The sequence below is a fragment of the Perognathus longimembris genome, chromosome 12 (assembly GCF_023159225.1).
Source record: "Perognathus longimembris pacificus isolate PPM17 chromosome 12, ASM2315922v1, whole genome shotgun sequence".
Taxonomy (NCBI): domain Eukaryota; kingdom Metazoa; phylum Chordata; class Mammalia; order Rodentia; family Heteromyidae; genus Perognathus; species Perognathus longimembris.
In genome coordinates this window covers 21,051,059-21,073,159 of record NC_063172.1, presented here as the reverse complement: position 1 = coordinate 21,073,159, position 22,101 = coordinate 21,051,059, and the positions used below count along the sequence as shown (strand labels likewise).

Sequence of the window (22,101 nt, the reverse complement as noted above, 5' to 3'; positions counted from 1 at the left end):
AGACCAATGTAGTGGGCCTTAACTTTCATCCCGATTAGGTTCACAAAAATTTAATTCAGTAAGAGAAAAATTATATAATGAAAAAAATAAGGTGAGACAAAAAAGTACTAAATACATAACTAACATATGTGTACTGCAAGATTTCTGAATCAGAAAAGCTTTGTCTGAAATCTGTATTAAAGTTTCCTACCTGTTAAATATAGGAAAATTTAATGATGCAGATTGAACTTCAGTTTTCTTTTTACATAATGAATTAAGAATAGTTTGCAAAACCAATAGTACCTTCAGCTGATGAGATAACTGGCATAATCCAGCTCCAGCATCGAGTATACTTCACAAATAATAATCCAAAAATATTTGCTGGAATGACAATAACACAATTATTCATTTATTATGCATTCACAGCCTGGTTCTTTGATTCCTGCATGCCTTTGATGAGACATTAAAGCTTGGGGATTTTTCATTCACAGTGTTCTGGCTCCTTTCCCCTCTGAGTGGCTAGGGGAAGAAGGAAGAGAATCACATCTCCTCTGAGATGTTGGACCGACTTTTATGAGCTTTACCTGTCATGCCTTCAAAAAAGATTTTTATTGGAAAACAGCATTCCACAGTCACAATACATTTTTAAGCCACTGTTTCTCAAAGATATCATCTTTATAGGTCCACATAAATCATAAATGGAGCACCTAAAATAAAACAAAAATAAGGAAGTGTACTGTACTTGTTACCAGAGGGCTGAGCAAAGACAAGGGGTGAGTAATGTCATACATCACACAGCTGCAGGATAGCAATTTGTATTCGCCACTCCACTGAGCATATTTCAACAGTGGCATTTTTACAGAGAGACGACAGCATCGTTATATTTTAATGCTATTAAGCATATCAAATATCATATGTTTAAGGAACCAAAGATGCATATCATCTTTTTTCATCCTAAAAGTATCTTATTATTTACTTCTCAAGTAGAATCAGACTACTGGCAGATAATATAACAATTTATGAACTGTGAACAAAAAATGAGAGCCTAAAAGCACAATCATAATAGGATTCCAGCTATGCTGATCTCATTATCTCAGTCAGCACCAAAGACATTTGAAGACATTTAGCTACACAGAATGTTAACTGTTTTCAAAAGAATGTTTAAATATTTCACTTGGAAAATGTGAGTGTGGAACACAGGTATGGTTCTAGAAAAAGGCCTAAATAGTTTGCTGAATATTGACATAAATATGCATAAGCTTTGTTCAGTTTGATTACAAAGGTCTGAATAGGTGTTTCCACCAAGTTTACTCACCAGCTTTGGAATTTTTGTTTTACTCTATGAAATTGGTGGTGAGATTTCAGATCAAAACAGGAATAATAAGAAAATTCTATTTTTTTTCATTATTCCTTTCTTACAAAGAGAGAAGAATAATTTTTATTTATTTTTGGTTATACTCTATGATGCTTCTGCCTCAATCTTCCAATAGCTGGATTAATGACAGTCACCAGAACTTATTTCAAAATATCTTTAATTGAGGAAATGCAGTAAAACTGCCAACATAATATGAAACATCTAGATAAATGGTAAAAGATGTGATGCTATTACTTATCATGCACATTCTAAAATCATAATTTTACACAAGTTTTTATCTTTTCATGTCTAACTGCTCTATCAATTTCTCCACACTAATATTATATACACTCTATCTATGTAAGTGTCATTTGTAATGAAAAAGACACCTGTGCCACAGAGAGAAACCTAGGAAGGAATTGCTTATGCATAGGCAAATTCCTTTCCTAAGCTTAAATAAATATGTAAACAAGGTTAATTGTAAACAATACAAATTAATTTAAATAGTCTGAATCTGTAATTAAGTGGTCATTAACATTTTCAGTGTATATTTGAGAGAAAAATTTTGAAAAACTGAAATGTGCTAAACATGATCTTAACATAGACTTAAATTCTAAGTTCTAAGACAAATAGAAGGGGAGAAATGTTCATGCATTTGATATATAACACATATTGTAGTTGACACTGTAACTAGAAACAGATGCTGCTCTTCAAATGACTAGGTACTAGAATTAACAGATAAAGATTATAGCTGAGCTATTATAATTATGCTAAAGTACATGAAGGAAGTATGGCTTGTAATTTGTGAAAACCAAGGATAAGTGTAGCCCCCCGAGCTCCTAGAAACCATAGGGCTTGGAAAATTTCACTGCCTTATATTTTACTCTTAGCTTCTATAATTCCATTTTGGTGACTCCATGCTATAGGGCTGCACCCCCACCCGCAAGACTAGTGTGACATTTAAAAATATATGTAGCCCTTGTTCCTCTCTGTATAGAAGTAGCAACTATAGTAGTAGTTACAGCAATGCAATGGCTTCTGTCAGGTTGGCTCACTCATGATTGAGTACTGGATTGTTTTAGCCTGCTCAAGCTTGCTTAGTTGATATTAAGGGAACATGGAAAAAAATGTTAAAATAAAGTTGATATTAGGCCAGCTGACAGCAAAATTCTGCTTCTGTAAGCAGTTTTCTTAACCCATTTGTGACCTGCTCTATCCCCTGCTTTAACCCCATGACTATGCTACTGCTACGTGACCACCCGCGGTAGAATGCATAGCTTCTACCTTTAAAAACCCAGCCTTGCAGTGGCTCATTGCTCATTCTTTACCATCCTGATGGTGGAGAACAGACATCGAGCACAGCTACATAAACACTCCCAGCAGGATTGACTGAGTGCTGGTGACTTTCTTGTCTTGGGTGCAAGTCCTGGGTGGCCAGTATACTGTGTAATTGATATTTAAATGTAATATCAGTGGATGACTTCTATGTTTTGAGAAAATGATAACTTCCTGCAAAATATGGACTGATGGCCCATTTTCATAACATTTCATAGATTTACATAACCCATGGTAGTGTGAAAGTGACACGTAAGCACATAAAATGGCATCTAAAAATTCTCTTGCACATAATGTATTTTTCTGGAAACTATTGGATAGATTATTTTATCTTCTTGCGAGTGCTTTACAGACTGAAGATACTATCCAGTGGGTGGATAATAATGTCTCCAATTGTTTTCATATTATAAATGTTTAGTAAGTTTCCATATTACAACCTGAAAACATGTTTTCTTCACTAATGGTGTTTAAAAAGTAGCTTTCCCTGCTGGGCTCTGGTGTTTTACACCTACAATCCTAATCTACTCAGAAGGCTAGAAACAGGATTGCAGCTTGAAGCCAGAACCAGCAGGAAAGTTCATGACATTCTTTCTTTTCCCCTCATTTTTTAAATTATAATTTAAAAAATTATCTTTAATTAGGTGTATAAAGAGGTTTGATTCAACATGCCAGTTCTGAATACAATGCATCTTTTAAAATTAATTTATGTATTTATTGTCAGAGTGATGTACACAGGGATTAAAATTTCATATTTAAGGCAGTGAGTACATTTCTTGTCAAACTTGTTACCTCCTCCCTCATTTTTCTTCCACCTTCCTCCCACCTCAATTCCCTCGTCCCCACACCCGAAGTTGTACATTTGGTTTGCAGCATATTGTCTTCTTTTTTTAATTGATTAAATTATTTGTTTTCAAAGTGATGTACAGAGAGGTTACAGTTTCATATGTAAGACACATTTCTTACCAAATGTGTTACATCCTCCCTCAGTCTTATCTCTGTTTAGCAACCAAAAAAGCCAAAAGTGGAGCTGTGGCTAAAGTTGTAGCCTACTACCCTTCAGAAAAAAAGATCTGACTGAGACAGGGCTCAGGCTCTGAATTCAAGCTCCAGGACACCCCCCCCCCTCACACACACACACACACACACACACACACACACACACACACACACACACAGCTTTTCTCTGGAATTTAATTAATTTTATATAAAAGGTTATAGACAGTCTCTTTCCAAAGTATCTTCTTTTGGTCTCTCTATGTGTGAGTATCTAGAATCCTGGATAATTTATCATAGAAAAGTGTATTATAGATCTAATTTCTGCGTATCAGAGAAGCAAAAAGGCACAATACCTAAGTGCTTCTGCATATTTGTATAAAAGAATATATATATATATATATATATAGTAACAAACTCCAAGATATAGAAACAAGAGACCTTTTATTTTTCCTTTTTTAGTTTTTAGTTTTAATTTTTGATGGTCTGTTTACTTTATATATGATGTATTCAAGTGTATATTTTTGGAGAGGAAGAAGGATACAGAACATAAGGAAACAGGGTGAAAAATACAGTGGTGGTGCTCACTGGACACTGATGAAAGTGAACTATACAACTCATAGGTGGAGACAGGAGAAGGCACTAAGAGAAAGTGAGGGAACAGAGGACACTGTAAAAAAGGAAAACATACTCACTATAGGACTCGTGTAATTATAATGCCTCTGTATATCACCTCTGCAATAACAATAAAGTAAGTTAATTTTTTAAAAGGTTACAGACTGGAGATAGGCTATAGCACCAGATGATTTTATAGAACCTAGGTAAAAAATAATTAAAAATTTCAAACACCACAGTGGTAATTATATAGAAAACCCAAATTCATTACGGCTGCCTTTACTTTTAGGTCTTATATTAAAGGCTTCAAAATATGCTCATAATGAGAAAAACTTAGTTTAGAATAGTTTTCAGTGTTTGGATCAGAAAAAGCACTAGTTCTTCTCTTACTCTAATTGGAGAAAATAGTTTCAATAAATCAAAAATGGAAATGAAAAATAAAAACTTTTCTTGATATTTTCAGTGCCTTAAAATTACATCACACTAAATAAGGGAAACAATGCAATCTATACTTCTTTGGGTTTGGCTTATCTTAAAATAATATTTTTCTAAGTCTTTCCATTTCCTTATGAGTGGTATAATGTCATATTTTCTGATGGAAGCATAGAATTCCATTGTGTAGAGATGGGATGTTTTCTGATCAATTCATCTGCTGAGGGGCATGTGCGTTGATTCCATATCTTAGCTAGGGTAAACATGCTACAATGAATATCATTGTGCTGGTGGTTTTACTGTGTGTTTATTTTGTGATCAGTTGGATAGATGCCCAAGAGTGGAATTGTTGGGTCATCGGGAAGCTCTATGTTTAATCTTTTGAGGAACCTCTGTATTGCTTTCCAGAGTGGTTGAACAATTTACATTCCCCACCATCATTGTAGTAGCATTCCCTTTTGGCCACATCTCTACTGGCATCTGTTATTGTTGTTTTTCTGGATAATAGCTATTCTATTTGGGATGATGTGAAATTTCAATGTTGTTTGGATTTGCATTTCTTTTATGGCCAAAGCTGTTGAACATTTCTTCATGTGTGTATTGGCCATCCTTACTTCTTCTGAGAAGTCTCTTAGGCCATTTATTGGTTGAATTATTGTTTCTGTGAGTTTTTTTGGGGGGGGGTAATTTGTTGTAATTAGAAAGTGTCTATAAACCTAAAATTGAATATACTGTATTGTAAAAGACAAAAAAGTACACAAGGATATGATAAATTATGTGGGAATCTAGACATTTTTACAGTGATACCAAAGGAAGATACTCTTAGGAGAAGATCACAGAGATTCAGTAGCTATGGGTATATGATCTTATTAAATTATGTTCATTAAAATGAACTTCAAGAAATGGTAACAAGATTTTTATGTTATTTTTCTGTTTTTTTCTCCTCTGTTGTTGTTTTTGATTCCTTTTTTCTTTTATGTAAGTTTATCTGACTTGGGGAGTTTAAGGGGATCACAGAAATTGTGGAACAAAGGGTGAAGAAATGTATCAGTGATACTCCCTAGACACTATGTTAAAATAAATGACACAATCATGTAAGGAGGGAAAACCTGGGAGGAAATAAGGAAAGAGGTGACACTGTTTAAAAAAATGTACTCATTGCCTGACTTATGTGACTGTAATCCCTCTGTACATCATCACTACAATAACAGTAAAATTAAAATAAAACATAAACATAGAGCTCACTAGTTAAGAAACAGTAATGTAAATATAAACTACTTGATGTTGCTGTCCTGACTATGTGCCTCTTATGTTATTTGTATACTGTTCAATGATGAGAGTATTGGTGTGGAGGAAACCTCTCAGAACTACATCTAGTTCAACTTGAATAGCTACAGTAAGCAGAAACCACTGCCTGAAGTCTGTGATATGATTCTCATAGAGGCATATAAACCGTCTTTAAATTTAGAAGAATATGAGAAGGATAAACTCTTTTAACATGGCACTTTAAGAAAAAGATTCAAATATCCATTTTATTTCATGGAATGTGAAGAACTTCCCTGACAGTGGAAAATGTATTGAGCCAATGTTTTAAAAAATGTTTTTCTTTGCATAGATTAGTTGTACAATGGAATTTCATAATGGCATTTCTGTAAATGCATACAAAGTATTTCAATCTTTCTCTCATCCGTTTCCCCCATCCTTAAAACAATTTCAACAGCTTCCATTGTTCTATTTTCATATTCTTCCTCCTTCACCCTCTTCCTTTCATCTTCCCTTTACCTGCTGATACCCAACCTAAACCTAAACTGTTTTACTTTCCTGTCATTTATGTTTGGCAAATATTTATTGCACAAAGGGGTTTCACTACCTTTTTCATGTATACTTAATGCACTTTATTGATATCAATCATATATATTGCTTTCTTTTCCAATCTCCTCTAACTCTCTAATATTCACCACCTTTCAGTGAATTTCCTTACATAGATGCCATATACTTTGTTGTCATTCAGCCTCTGTCCTTCCCTCTATGCTCTTTCCTTCTCTAAACAGTTACATTGCATTTTTACTAATGGCTAATGGCAATAGGAAAAAAATAGAAAAGCAAATGAAAGACTTCAGAATGCTTCCTGGTATATATAGCAACCTTCCTTTTCTTCTCTACCTCCTTTTCCTAGTCATTCTTATAGTATTCATATATATGGCATTCTCACCCAGTGTAAGTCATGTGAAAGAAAATGTTCTCTGAACTTTCTGCAGCATAGAATACTCATGAAACACGTTACCCTAGAATTCTAAAATCAATCTTAACCAGATTCTTAAGAGCCAGCACAAAAGCAATGTTGTGTCTGAATGCTTAGGATGTAGAAGTCATAAAAGATAAACCAAAAATTTTATGATGATTTATTAATATTTTATTAGATAATGATGAGGGATGATATTGATCAAGATATAGTGTACTCTCGAACTCAGGTGTTGAAAGTCCTTTGTACAACTACTTAACAATAAGAATAAATGAATACATAAAATGATTAAGAACAAAAATAAAATAGTCCATTAAATAGTGTTTATACATTGTCTCAAAGACACACTAGGTAGTAACTAATAGCCCTTACTCTGATATCAATAATTAGTAATTAAAAAATAACAGGGGCTGGGAATGTGGCTTAGCAATAGAGTGCTTGCCTAGTATGCATGAAGTCCTGGGTTCAATTCCTCAGCACCACATAAACAAAAAAAGACGCAAGTGGCTCAAGAGGTAGAGTGCTAGCCTTGAGCAAAATGAAGCCAAGACAGTCGTCAGGCCCAGAGTCCCAAGCCCCAGGACTGCCCTCCCCCCCATAAATGAATAAATAAGTAACTTAACAAGCAAGACAAAAGGAAAAGAAAACAAAAACCAGCAACAATGGCAACTAAAAATAGCTCTTGTTTCCTTTTCTTGGAGTTCATTTCATAGAATACTGTTTTATATGATCATCTGTTCAAAACTTTTCTCCCACCAATCCTTTGCACCTCCTTCTTTGGCCTCAGTATGTTAATGACTGCAGTGCCATATAATCAGTGTGTGCATATACACATATGAATCTTTCAATGCGTTTACTTGTAGATTTATAGGCATCTTCTAGTTACCACAAATGAGGGACTCCATGCAGCCCATGTTTCCTTGGCTACGTATCTGGCAGGGCACAGAAAAGGTGGAAGAAGAATGAACAAATTCAACAGTGATATTCACTAGACACTATGTGGAAAATTAATATTTTGTGGGATATTTTGTGGGAGTAGACAGTAGGAGTAAAGCTGGAGTTAGCAATGGAAAGGGAGAAATAGCTCAATAAGAATTGTACAACTCATGAGGGGACAAGGAAAGGGGGAGGTGGGTGGGGGGAATGAGGGAGGAGGTAACAAACAGTCCAAAAAAATGTATCCAATGCCTAATGTATGAAACTGTAACCACTCTGTATATCAGTTTGACAATAAAAAATAAATAAATAAATTGGTCTCATTACTTATTGCCTGATTCATGTTACTATAAACCATCAGCATATCAACTCTACAATAACAATAAAAAAAGAAAACTTAAAAACAATTAACACACAGTGAAAGAAAATGATCCCTAAATTCAAAGTGATCTAGACACACATATCCCCGTTTAAACAGAATTTTTCATAATAATTATAGTTCTTATGAAAAAGAGTCATCTGTTTCTTAGGACCTTTATTTGTAAATATGGCCACACTATGAGTATAGATTTTATGTTAAATATCTGAGATAAATTCTGTGAAACTCTTTAAATGAACAATTCATACATTATTTATCATAATTATTCTGCTATTCTTTTATGCTATGAGAGCAATAATTGTCCTTAGTACAAGGGAGGACTCAATCATTTCCAATGCTTATAGTTATAAAAAAATGCATTCTGGCTTTTATCCAAAGTGCTGTTTTTCTCCGAAGAAGTTATTACAATTCATAGTTGTTTTAAAGTCTCATCCAGGAACAGACCACACATACACATAGAAATATGAACATACATAACATACTGCCTTTTCAGGAGTAATCAGCATAAAAGCTACTTGGAAACATCCCGATTTTTTAATGGTATGATGCCAAGTATATCATCACTGTTGACCCTTGCACAAACAGAGGCTGCCCCAGCCTGGGGCTCTGACATTTCTTCATCATTATTCTTTTATTTACACTGAAGCTGGCTGAGCTCTATGGAGTAAGTTCAGAAGTGTAAAATACTAGCTTTTGTTTTTCTCTTTTAATATTTAATTCATCTTTCAGTAGTCCTAGCCAGTTTCTCCGAATTTATATGCTATTAATTTCATTATATGGGCGGAAACCTCATTGGCCTACTTATCTCAAAGCACCCACATCTCATATCATTATACTGGATTTTGAATTCTAATGCATTAATAGCAGAGTAGCAAGTACTTTAAATGCTTTTAAACATTGATGCCCAAAAAAACCCCAAAAACCCAAAACACTAAAATACAAGTAGGTTAGGTAACTCCTCCAAAGATGCCTACTTAGTTATTGGCAGAAAGAAGTATTTATGAAATCATTCTTCTTGAAAGTGATTTTATATCCCACATATATTTTTCTGTCACTCTAAGCAACACATTCTAGAATAGAATAGTTGGAAGAAAAGATATATAACCTTTAAATTTTGACAGAATCTGTCAAAATTCTCCAGTGTCTTCCTTCTTGTACTTAAACAATGTTATTGGAAGCACCATACCACATTTATGTATACTATATATTATAAATTAAAAATATATTAAATATACTAAAGAATATTTTATACCATTTTGCTTTTCATTGAACTAACAACTTATTTACTTCCTCCAGTCATCAACAATTTAGGCATGCATTCTGATTTTTTTTTCTTTTTTGCAATGAACCTTGTGACTCTATTTCCCCACCTCTGACTAAACCTGAGTAACTGAGAAATTGTCTCAAAATTGATAATCAAATGGGCCCAGCTAGGGTTGGGCAAAGTCAGGGGAAAATAATTCTGAAACACAGTCTGCCTAGCTTTTGTTCTCATGTCATTCCTGCTCACTAGGAACTCAATCTAATGTGCATTTTTCCATAGCTCACCTACATGCACACTTAGTTCAGCAGGCAGTCATATTGAGAACAGGACCAGAAATTGATGGAAACATGTAAGCATTTTTCAAGCATTCTTTGCTCCATTATGAGGCAGGTACTGAGCTTAGAGCTTGTGGTATAGAGCAGGGTCTGGTTGTGCTAGTTTTACAGAGCAGGTAGTCCACCATTAGCTAGGAAGCACCCTGTTCGTCTAAAGGACACACCACCTCCAAGGCTTCTTTGGGAGCTAGGTTCTAACAAGGTATAGTATATTTAGCTAGAAAGATATGGGAATTGAATAATGAATATCACCCTCCTCCCTGGGCATTTGGTTTTGGAGCAAGATTCCTGCAACCACGATGTCAGTTAGAAGGGCCTGGATTCCTGTTTCATTTGCTACAAATTTAAAACTGACCAAGGAGCTACACACGAGAAACTGAGGAAGTCAAATGACCTCATAGACCTCGGAGTCTGCTGTTACTCATCCTCACGCTGGTAATATCCCTGAATTGAGAGAGGGAATGCTTGGGCAACTGCCCAGGTTAAAGATGGCCATGAAAGCGGTGACACTCCTAATCTCCATTTGCAGAATGGGATCCAGAATTGGGTCACTTTTTGTCCTTAGTGAATGGAATCATCTCTATAAATTTTCCATTGTATAACTTCATCAACACTTCATAAATATTTCAAAAGTTTAGTAAATATGAATGTACATGTAGTGCTCAAGAACGTACACTTGAAGATTCTACATCTTTATTCTTAATAATTCCAAGACCGAATAGTTAAGAACTGAATTTATGATAGTACCAAACTCTAAGAGCAATATAGATTTTATATACCAATGAATCTATGCTATATTTCATAAATTAGCCAAACTAAAAGATTAACAACAGTAACAACAAAGAAAATAATTACCACAATATACAAAAATAAACTTTATTTAAATATAATCATTTTTGTCTCATAGTCTCAGCTCCTAGTCTAAGCACTGTGGCACAGTGACTATCTGTCTAACAATCAGATATACAAATAGTGACATGGCATTGTTATGCTGGATAAGTGAATTGTTCAAATCCTATGCAGAAGAAGCAGGACAGTGTTTATTTTACCATTGGACACATAGTCATATGGAATAAAAGAAAATGTTTATTTCTAGACCTTTCTAAGAATTATGGTTTATTCCAGGATACTGAAATGGTAAGTTGTAATACTCTGTTTAGGGGAATATCTCCAATGTAGACATATTTTATTTATGAGGTCCCTCTTTACTGCTTTGAAATACAACAAAAGATTACATTGCCAAGTTAGATAAGATATACAATACATTGTTTCATTAATTTTGAGGACTTTATTTGTGTAGATTATTTAAAAATACCATTGAGGGAAAAAGAGTCTTTGTTTATTTGAGTCTGGCACAATTCACTTAATGATTTTTTTCCAAGTCTTTTCATTTCATTACGAATGGAGCAATGCCATTTGGATGGAAGCATAGAATTCCATTGTGTATACGTAACACATTTTCTTGGTCCATTCATATACTGAGGTGCAACTGGGTTATTTCCATATTTCAGCGATGGTAAACTGTGATGCAATGGATGTAGCTGTGTTGGTAAATTTATTGTGGTCTTGCTTGTAACTTTTTGGGTGAATACCCAAAAGCAGGATTGCTGGTTGATAAGGAAGCTCTACGTTTCACCTTTTGAGGAACCTTCACACTGCTTTCCAGAGTGTGTCAACAAGTTTACACTCCCACTAACAGTGTAGTAGGGTTCCCTTTTGTCCACATCCCTGACAACATCAGTTATTATTAGTTTTCTTAATAATGGGCATTTTTACTGGGGTGATGTGGAATCTCATTGTTTTGATTTGCTTTTATTTAATGTCCAGGTTGAGCACTTCTTCATGTGCCTCTTGGCCATTCTCCTTTCTTCTTCAGAGAAGTCTCTCTTTAAGTCTGTAGCCCATTTATTAAGGCAACAGTTGTTCTTTGAGGATTTGTTTTTTTTAAAAAAAAGTGTTTTTGATCGTTTGCAAAATTCTCTCAGGGAAATATTATACTTTCCTTTCCATCTTTAGCTAAGAACTAACAATAGAATTAAATGCATATTTTTACTAAGTACTGATTTAGTTCAAAGTTCTTCATTATAAGTGCTAAATTATTACTAAGGGTCATTTATATTTTAATCTTCAAGCTGTAGTTACATGAGGTGGTTGTTGTTGAAGTAAGTCTATGTCACTCAATTGATCTCTAAGTCCTAGCCTCAATATTACAAATAAATGGGACCACCAGTTAGGCTCCACTATGCCTTATTCTGAGCTTCAATTCTTTTTTTTTTTTTTCTGAGCTTCAATTCTTAATAATATTTTTTTCCTTGTACATCTTATGCTGTTTCTTGTGGTACTTTTTTAATGCTAAGGACTTTTGCCCTTCCTCATCTGCCACATTTTTAGGCTGGAAAAAGTTTTGCAGCAACAAAGCCCAAGAACAAATGTCTTATAGTCCATTATCTACAGAGTTTTATTCAATGTTTTTTTTTATTGGACATTGACATTCTCTTACCATTTTCTGGAAGTCTTTCAAAATGCAACCAAATCACAAAAAGAAAGAGAAAGAAAAAGAAAGGGGGAAAAAGCCTATTAAAAATCCATTCAGTATGAAAGTAATTAAGAAACTCTGGAAAGCTTTATCACCCAGAAGCTTTCATTCTCTTACTATTCAAGGTCTTGGAAAGCAAAATTAATGTCATATTAAAACTGAAATTTCCAGGACTATCCAAGGAATATTATTAGTTGCTGTGGCCCAACTTTTGCTGTGAGTTCTCATGGTAATTAATGAACTTCAAAAGAATCAGCCTAGCCCAGAGGAATGTCCCAATGGGTACCCCAGTTGATGGGGATTGTCTTTTACTCTGTTCTTTTACAGAGTTATCTCACTAGTTATTGAAGATGTTTACAGTAACTTAGTTATTGTATACCTGTGTTTAATAGAAGTAGGTGATTTTAACTATAAATAAAGCAGCACAATCTCTATATGCACTTCAAACAAGATTCCTGGTTGCTGGAAATCATGCCAGTGTAACTCTCTCTTCTTAAACTTCCTAAGAAAGGAACCCATCAGCTTCCATTAAACATTACATAGCAATGAAGAAAGAAAGCATATGTCCAGGTTCATGTTTCCTAATAAAGTGTAATTCTCCAACCGGAGAACACCTCCGCTTGGAAAATCTAAACTATAGTTTTAAACTTACTAACATTATAAAAGAGTTTTGCTGTAAGTTATTGAATATATATATATATATATATATATATATATATATATATATGCTTTTTTACTACTCTCTCATTCTTGCTTTCCTTCTTGCTTTTCTCCTGTGGATTACCATTAGTGGTTGTAGATGAGTTTGTGTTCACAGAATCAGAAACTAGGAGTTGGAGGAAGTTTGAGTTTGTTTTGAACCAGTTTACTTTCATGCCATTGGCTGAAAATCTCTTCTAGAATTTCCTCATTCTCAAATGAGATGAATTTCTTGAGGCATTTTCCTCATGGGTCATGCTGAGTTTTTATCTATCAGTTTAATCCACTCCCAATATTCATTTTAAATTCTCACTTTTTCGGTACTTGGAAACTAATCTTTGGACCTATGTCAGTATTTAACATCGTCAGTGCTAGATTGCTGTGGGCAAGAAGCTAAGCATTCTCTCATTCTCTCTTTTCCATTTTTTTTATTTTCTTCATAATCTTGTCTCTTATTTATTGTGTACAAAAAGATAAAATAATAATAAAACAATGACAAAGATATTTTTAAAATATGTGCCCAGTAAATTATATTGCTGAATATGTATACCATCTGGAAGTCTGAACATTTCTTGGATTACCAATTTTTTTCTTTGTAAAACCTTTATACATCTTAACAATTTTTACTCAGACAAGTTGCAGAAAGCTGAGTTAAATAATTTATTTTTCTATGGCTGACCTTTATTTCCTTCAGATTTCAACTGTGAAAAAAACCTGATTGATGAAATTTTGCATAATTAGTCAAACTTTTTTTCTTTCTGTCAGTCACATTCTGTGTATGCATTTAAATATTTGAAAATATAGTCATGGCTGCAAAAGTCTTATCACATTAGAATATAGAACAGAGTCAGCTATGGTAAATGTCCACTCTATACTTAGTTATGAGCTATTCTTGACAAACTTCGAATGGAGTAAATCTCTTTAAAATGTGGTCTATTTCACCTGTTTCTGTTTGGGACCAGGCTGCTATTCTCATTACTAGTAGGCTCTTTAGCTTTCTTTTGAATTGTGTCTTCATCATTTTATTTTCCTAAGATTGGAACAATTACAGGAACTCTAAAGCAATACTCAGAACATTTCACTTTTAATCTATTATTTTTCTTTGTTTTCTATTGATGATAAAAACAATGCAAAACATGCTTCATCCTCATGAACCTGTTTCAGTTCCAATACATGGTTAAAAATTGATCATCCTTTTTTTCAACTGCCCAGCAATAGAGCTCTTCATATACTACAAAAGTAAGAATCTTTGGAATCCATTTCAATGTATGATAATTATAAATAAGCCTGCACAATAAATCAGCTTGTGTCTTCCAGTGCCCCATGTGAATCTCCTCCACCCCAGGATTAATTTATTGTTCAATTAATAATGAATGATTTTTCTGACCCGAAGACTTGCAGTCTTTCTATTTCTGTGGCTATGTTTACTATTCTATAGTGTCTCATATTGGAAGACATCTTTAATCGCCCAGGAAACTGAATTTCTATGTTGTAAACTATCTAGAGCTTATTTCTTTTATCAATGTAATCAAATTATTTCCAAGAGGTTATAAATCTTTATAACCTCTTACCTTTTTATTTTTAATCTTAGAGTTAGGAGACTTGCTCAGGCAGAAAGGGAAAAATAGCACATTCCTTTTTAAAAGGCTTGAAAGAGTATGACTTGATTGTATGATTATACTATGATTTTCTACTCTAAGGTAATTATCCTAGGTTTTTAGTTATATCTTTTTAATGGTTTCAACAATAGGTATATACTTTTAATGGATTTTTTTCTTGTTAAAAAGCCATTTTTGAAAATGCAGAAAATAAACATTGTTATAAAAAGGTTTTTATGAATAAGTCATCCCAATAAATAACTTTCATGCTTTTATTTCTCAGATGTTGATGTTATAAGTGAGCTAATTTACTTTCTTAAAAGCTTCAGAAAATCATTTGATGAAGCATTTAAAAAATACATCAATTTTAGACTTTGAAAATTCTGTGATCCCAAGATTCCAAAGTCTTACATAAAGATATTTTCAAGTACATCTGACCTAATTACAAGGAGGAACAATGTTATTGGTGTGCTACACAATGATCCACATAAATCCCTTACTCTCACACACAGAAATTTATATCAAGCTTTATCACTGATTGTTGAACTCATCTGCCTTATTTGCTTATTTCATTATGTCTCTTCTATATTTAAATATAGAATTTTCTCAACGGATAAAAATAATTATAGCATTTTAATATTGGACATGTATATGAGCAACAATATATTCAGATCTTCAATTGCACTTCAATGGAAATATGGCCAATAGATATGATGAATTACTTTTATTAAATTCATCATTAGGAATAGAAAACGGTAAGATTCATATGTGAGACTTAGAAAGGCACCTCTTCTTTATTTACTTAAACATAAATCAACAAATCCATACAAAAATGACTGAAATCCCTAGTACCAATTTTGTTGGTGACATTTCATAATATCTTTCATTGAAAGTAATTCGGTTTTAAAACTTTTCTTATCATAGTAAGTTTAACACTTTAGCCTCCCAAGCAACATCTAGAAACACAACTAAGCAATATTCAACAAATATTGTAAGTGAGTACATTACTATTTAAAGCATTTTCAACAAATGAGAAAGTTTATGTTAGATGTAATTGGTGAATTATATTTTCATTTTTTTCTCTATTGCCAAGTAGAGTGATACATAAGCTATTGGGGAAAAGTACTTTGTGTTCAATGACATAAACTCTTACACAGCATAATTTTCTTTTTCTTCTTCTTCTTCTTCTTTTTTTTTTTTTTGTGCCAGTCCTAGAGCTTGGGATTCACAGCCTGAGCACTGTCCCTGTCTTCTTTTTGCTCAAGGCTAGCACTCTACCTCTTTAGCCTCAGCTTCTAGCTTTCTCTGTTTATGTGGTGTTGAGGAATCGAACACAGCAAGCACTAGGCAATCACTTTGCTGCTAACCAACATTCCCAGCCCCTACAACCTAATCTTCTAGAACTCTAAATTCAATTAAAATTTTCTTCTTTCATATAAAAAAAATCTCCAGATGGCAATGTAGCTGAAGATTTCCATATGAGTATTGTGCATTATTTAAATCTGATTTTCATTCTTCTCACTCACTAGAGCTGCAGATGTTGGTGTAGTAAAATTTTGACAGAGACCTCCAGCTACTTGTTAACCTCAACCAAAGGTTCTATACAGAAAAGGGATTGCTATGTATGCAATATCAATTCTATTATTTCCTAAGTGTACAATCTTCTTGAATATCCTCTTTTAAAGAAATATGTCCTATTTGTATGATTTTTTTACTCAAAGAAATTCAAACAGCATTATAGTATGCAAACTGTAAATACTAGGCTCAGGCCAAACACAAAAATTGAAAGACTTTAAAATGAGGGTCATATTTTACAATTTATCATACAACTTTTTCCCACAATTTTAAATATGAATTTAAATTAGCACAAAATAATTCCACATATTTAAGAGGTATGGTGTGATAGTACAAGTGTACAATGTATAATAATAATATATAATAATATAATTGTAATGTAATATATAATAATAACAGTGACGAGATCACAGTATTGGGCACACCTCAAATGTTCAGCATATTTTTGTGCCAAGCATTCTAATATAGCAATTTTGTTTTCTGCAGTTGGTCATTGTCTACTGCAGTTACCAGCATCAATTGTAAAACATCAAGATGTTTTCTTCCTCCCTTACTGCAGAACAGTCCTGTTTCTGTTCACTATCCTATTCATTATTCCCTTATACTTAAGAAAACAAGATTAATACAAAAACAATAGTGTGTCTCTTGTCCATTCGCATTTCTTCATCAGACAAGTCTCTTTTTAAGTATTTAGCCCACTTGTTGAGAGGGCTATTGGTTCTTTGTGGTTTTGTCTTGGAGGAATGTAATTTTTTTAGTTCTGCATATATTTTAGATATGAGGTCTTTGTCCATTGTATGGCCAGTAAAGATCTTTTCCCAATCTGTGGGCTTTCTGTTTATCTTGTGAGCTCTGTCCTTTGCCCTCCAGAAGCTCTGCAGTTTGATGCAGTCCCATTTGTCCATCCTGTCTTTGATTTATCACATTTCTGGGTCTTTGTTAAGGAAGTTCTGTCCTGTGCCAAGGAGCTCAAGTGTTTCTCCTACTCCTTCAGTTAGTGTTTTCACTGGCCATAAAAGAAATGCAAATCAAAACAACATTGAGATTCCATCTCACCCCAGTAAGAATGTCCTATATTAAGAACACTAACAATAACAAATGTTGGAGGGGATGTGGCCAAAATGGAACCCTACTTCATTGTTTGTGGGAGTGTAAACTGGTTCAGCCACTCTGAAAAGCTGTATGGAGATTCCTCAGAAGGCTAAACATAGAGCTTCCTTGCCCCACTTTTGGGCATCTCTCCAAAAGACCACAAACAAGAACACACTAAAGCCACCAGCACAACAATGTTCATCGCAGCACAATTTGTCATAGCTATAATTTGGAACCAACCCAGATGCCCCTCAGTAGACGAATGAATCAGAAAATGTGGTACATATACACAATGGAATTTTATGCCTCTATCAGAAAGAATGACATTGTCCCATTTGTAAGGAAATGGAAGGACTTGGAAAAAATTATACTAAGTGAAGCGAGCCAGACCCAAAGAAACATGGACTTTATGGTCTCCCTCATAGGGAATAATTAGCACAGGTTTAGGCTAGTCACAGCAGAGGATCACAACAGTCCAATACCCTTTATGAACACATAAGATGATGCTAAGTGAAATGAACTCCATGTTAGGGAAACGACTGTCATATCACTGTTGTAATTACTTTCAACATGCAATGTGAAATTGTAGCTTCTATTATTGATGATCCTCTTGTATCCCTTCTTATGGTTGTACCTGTACTACCTGTGTATCTTATCTGAGTACATTGGAAAGCGTGTATACTGGTATTAGAACTAGGAAACTGAAAGGGAATACCAAAATTGAGAAACACAGGGTAAAAAAAGACAAACAACTACAAAAGCAATACTTGAAAAACTGTTTGGTATAATTGAACTGAACAACTCTTGGGGGGGAAAGGGAAAGAGGGAGGGGGAGGGGGGAATGAGGGAGTAGGTAACAAACAGTACAAGAAATGTATCCAGTGCCTAAGGTATGAAACTGTAACCTCTCTGTACATCAGTTTGACAATAAAAATTTAACAAAAAACAATAGTGTAATGACAGCACTCTTTTATTGAAGTGCTTTCTACTTTCTGTTTTGTAATTCTTCATGTCTTGGAAATGTCATTAAAACGTTGCTGTCATACATTATTTTGTTTTATTTTATTTCTAAATTGACCAAAGATTGTCTCATTTTTGGATATTTTCTATTCATTTTATGCTAATATAGTCAAAATATAAAGTTATTTTAGTGGAATTTATTATTGTTGATTTAATAGACTATATTTTGGAAGATATGAGTACAATATATATTGAGCTTTGATCCATGAAATATAATTTATTTTAAATGTAAATTAGAAAACTACAGTAATTAAATAAATAAAAATCAAAATTTTCTCTGTAACCTACTTAAAAAAATAATTTAACTGCACTAAGCACTTTAAGTACTTTAGAAATGCTTAGAATATTCTCATATGATAGAATATATTTTTATGTGCCTAGAGCTTGACTATCCTTATTTATTAATGGCACTATAATCAATAAGTGAAATATATCAAGCAATTAAGTTTTCCCAATGTATACAACACAATTAACTACTTTTTAAAATAGTTTTTCTACTACAGATGTACCTTAAACATCATAGCATGAAAAATATTGTTTATCAGCTTCAAGAAGTATTATTTCACAAATTTTAGCTGTAAGCTCTACTCATTTATTTTGGATAGTTAGAAACAATAATGTCATTGCTATATCACATAGTATTACTACTTTTAGAATTTTGTGGAAATTCCGTATTGATTTCATATAGTTGAACTCAAATACATTTCAATCAATATGGGCAAGCATTTACTATTTTTCTAAACATATCTAGGACTTTTTAAATTTTATCTCTTTGAATAAGCATAACCATACTGGTGATAAGTGATTTATGATTTTGATTTTCATGATTAGTGATATTGAGGATTTTTCATATATTTATTAGCCTTGTATTTGTATTCTTTTGGGAACTGTTTAGTTCTATTGCTCAGTTTAATTGAATTATTTGTAATTTGTTTTTTGTTTGTTGGTTTTTCTGTATTACTACCTCTTAAATTTCCTTATGTTTCTTGATATTAATTTCTCCAATATGCTTTTGCACATTATTGCTTCATTTGGAAAATTCTGACTTGGTCAATTATTTTCTTTGCTATGAAAACCATTTTAACTTTGATTGAATTACTCAGTGTCAACTTTTGTTATTTTTTTTCTGTACTTTTGAGCTTCTAAAATTTTCTATCCCATTCTCATTTCCTAGAATATTTTGCTCATTTTGTTCTACTTTAATTATGTTTTACTAATCTTTAATCCATTTAGCGTTGTTTTAGAAACACTTTTTGGCAGCTTACATGATTCTCTCTCTCACACACAGACTCCTTTTTTCTTTCTTTTCTCTTCCTCCCTCCCTCCTTCTCTCCCTCCCTCCCTCCCTACTTTCCTTCCTTCCTTCCTCTCTCCTTTCCTCCCTCTCTCCTTCTTTCCCTCCCTCTTTCTTTTTACTTTCTTTTTTTGTTACATATACAACTTGAGATTACTTTTTGGTGTTTTGTAAAAAAAAAAAAAAATGACACTATTGTGATAAGAATGAACATTGAATATATAGATCCCCTGCTAAGTGAAGTGAACTCCATGTTATGGAAATGACTGTTAAATCACTGTTGTAATTACTTTCAACAGGCCATGTGAAACCTTAGCTTTTATTGTTGATGATCCTCTTGTATCCCCTTCCTGTGGTTGTTCCCGTGCTATCACTGTAGGTCATCTGAGTACCCTGGATACTGTATGTACTGGCAATAGAACTAGGGAAGAGGAAGGGAATATCAAAATCAAAAGACAAAGGATAAAAAGAAAAACGACTTCAAAACCAATACTTACAAAACCATTTGGTGTAAAACAACTGAACAACTCATGAGGGGAGAGGGAAAGGGGGAGATGGAGAGGGGAGGAGGGAGGAGGAAACAAACTGTACAAGAAATGTACCCACTGCCTTATATATGAAACTGTAACCCCTCTGTACATCACTTGGAGAATAAATAAGGCATTATTCAGAAAAAAAGTCTATTTTTCATATCTTCAATTTCTTTCATTGGTGTTCTGTAGTTAAACCTGCATACATGTGTGATTGCTTTGTATTGTAATTTTTTTTTTTTTTTTTTGGCCAGTCCTGGGCCTTGGACTCAGGGCCTGAGCACTGTCCCTGGCTTCTTCCCGCTCAAGGCTAGCACTCTGCCACTTGAGCCACAGCGCCGCTTCTGGCCGTTTTCTGTATATGTGGTGCTGGGGAATCGAACCTAGGGCCTCGTGTATACGAGGCAGGCACTCTTGCCACTAGGCTATATCCCCAGCCCTGTTTTGTAATTTTTACAGTGAAAAATAAATGCAAGTAAAATTAACTTCATCATTTAACAGTGAAGACAACTCAATTACTATTTATTTCAACTTTATTTTATTGTCAAGGTGGTATACAGAGGGTTAACAGTTACATACATAAAGTAGAGAATACATTTCCTGTCAAACTTGTTCCTCCTACCTCATTTTGCCCCCCTTTCCTTCACCCCAACCGCCCACAATTTGTACAATTAATCCAACATATTGTCTTATAAGTATGGCTGTTGCATTGGATTGCCCTTTGTCCTTTGTCTCACCATTTTCTTTCTTGTCATTTCTCTAATTCAGATAAATGTACCAAACTCAATTACAATGGCAACAAGGGATAAACCATAGGAAAGAAAAACACAAGAAAAAATAAATGATTTCACATAATATTTTTTAAATTACAACAATGAAAAACCTTTATTTATAAATTGACTAAGAAGAGAAAAATCTGTTGTTAGAATGATTTCTTTAAAACAAAGACAACACTGAGCTCCTCTAAGCAAGGAACATAAGCACTTTGATAGTGACTGTCACATGTCACTCTTCTGATCCCCCAAATCCTGTGGAAGTGATCTTACTATTAACAAAATTGTGCTTTCCACCTGCAAAATCTAAGCAATTACTATAATCTAAAAAAAAAAAAAGCCTTCTCCTACATCTACAAATCCTCCATTAAGATTTTGCTTATCTTTTTACTTATCAGTCAGATTTCTTTGATTATCAGCTTAGTTCATCCAGGAACATTTGGTTCTGGCTTCAAAAGTAAACATTGCACTCAGAGTAGCTATAAGTACTAGCTCACATTACCAGAGTTCAAAGGTGAACTTATGAGACTTAATTTTGAACTTGACCAAGAGAGAAGGATTATAAAACTAGGTGATTAAGATTTCTTTGACTTGGAATCTCACACCTAAGTCACAGAATGTCCTATCTTATGAGTATACTAGGATATGATGCAATTCCTTGGTGAAAGTGATTTCTATTAACCAACGAAAAGTATGGCCAATGATGGATTTAGTCAAAATGCCAAAATTACCTGGACAACTGGTACAAGAAAGATTTAAAGGTTGAGACTTGGCATAGATATATAGATATATATAGATATATATATATATCAGAGCTAAGAGATAACTACAAGGTCAATTTACACTGGTAATGTAAATAAACTATTTTCAAAGACTGCACATCAAGTGCTCATGAAAGAGACGTGAAGCTGAAGATGCTCCATATAGGCTCTCCTCCATTAACTAGAGCTAAGATAAAAGAGGCTGTTCATTAGCTTTGATCACTGATAGCAATTAGTATTGTGTAGTCCCAAAATACAGAACAAGTGTCAGCCCATATACAACAGGAAGAACACATAAACATCAGAGTCTCTTGAAATTAAACTGTTTGACAGGAGATTTTCAGAGCCAGATTCAGTTC

At 33.8% G+C, this 22,101-nt stretch overlaps 1 long non-coding RNA gene across 1 annotated transcript in view; it reads right to left on the bottom strand.

The window, feature by feature from the left end:
* Window positions 1-247: 247 nt before the first annotated feature.
* LOC125360825 overlaps window positions 248-22,101 on the bottom strand; it is a 31,298-nt gene continuing 9,444 nt past the window's right edge. The window contains exons 2-3 of the long non-coding RNA XR_007212811.1: window positions 7,940-8,004; window positions 248-686 (exon numbers count right to left, since the gene is read on the bottom strand). This is a non-coding gene — a long non-coding RNA (uncharacterized LOC125360825). The remainder of the gene's footprint in view (window positions 687-7,939; window positions 8,005-22,101) is intronic.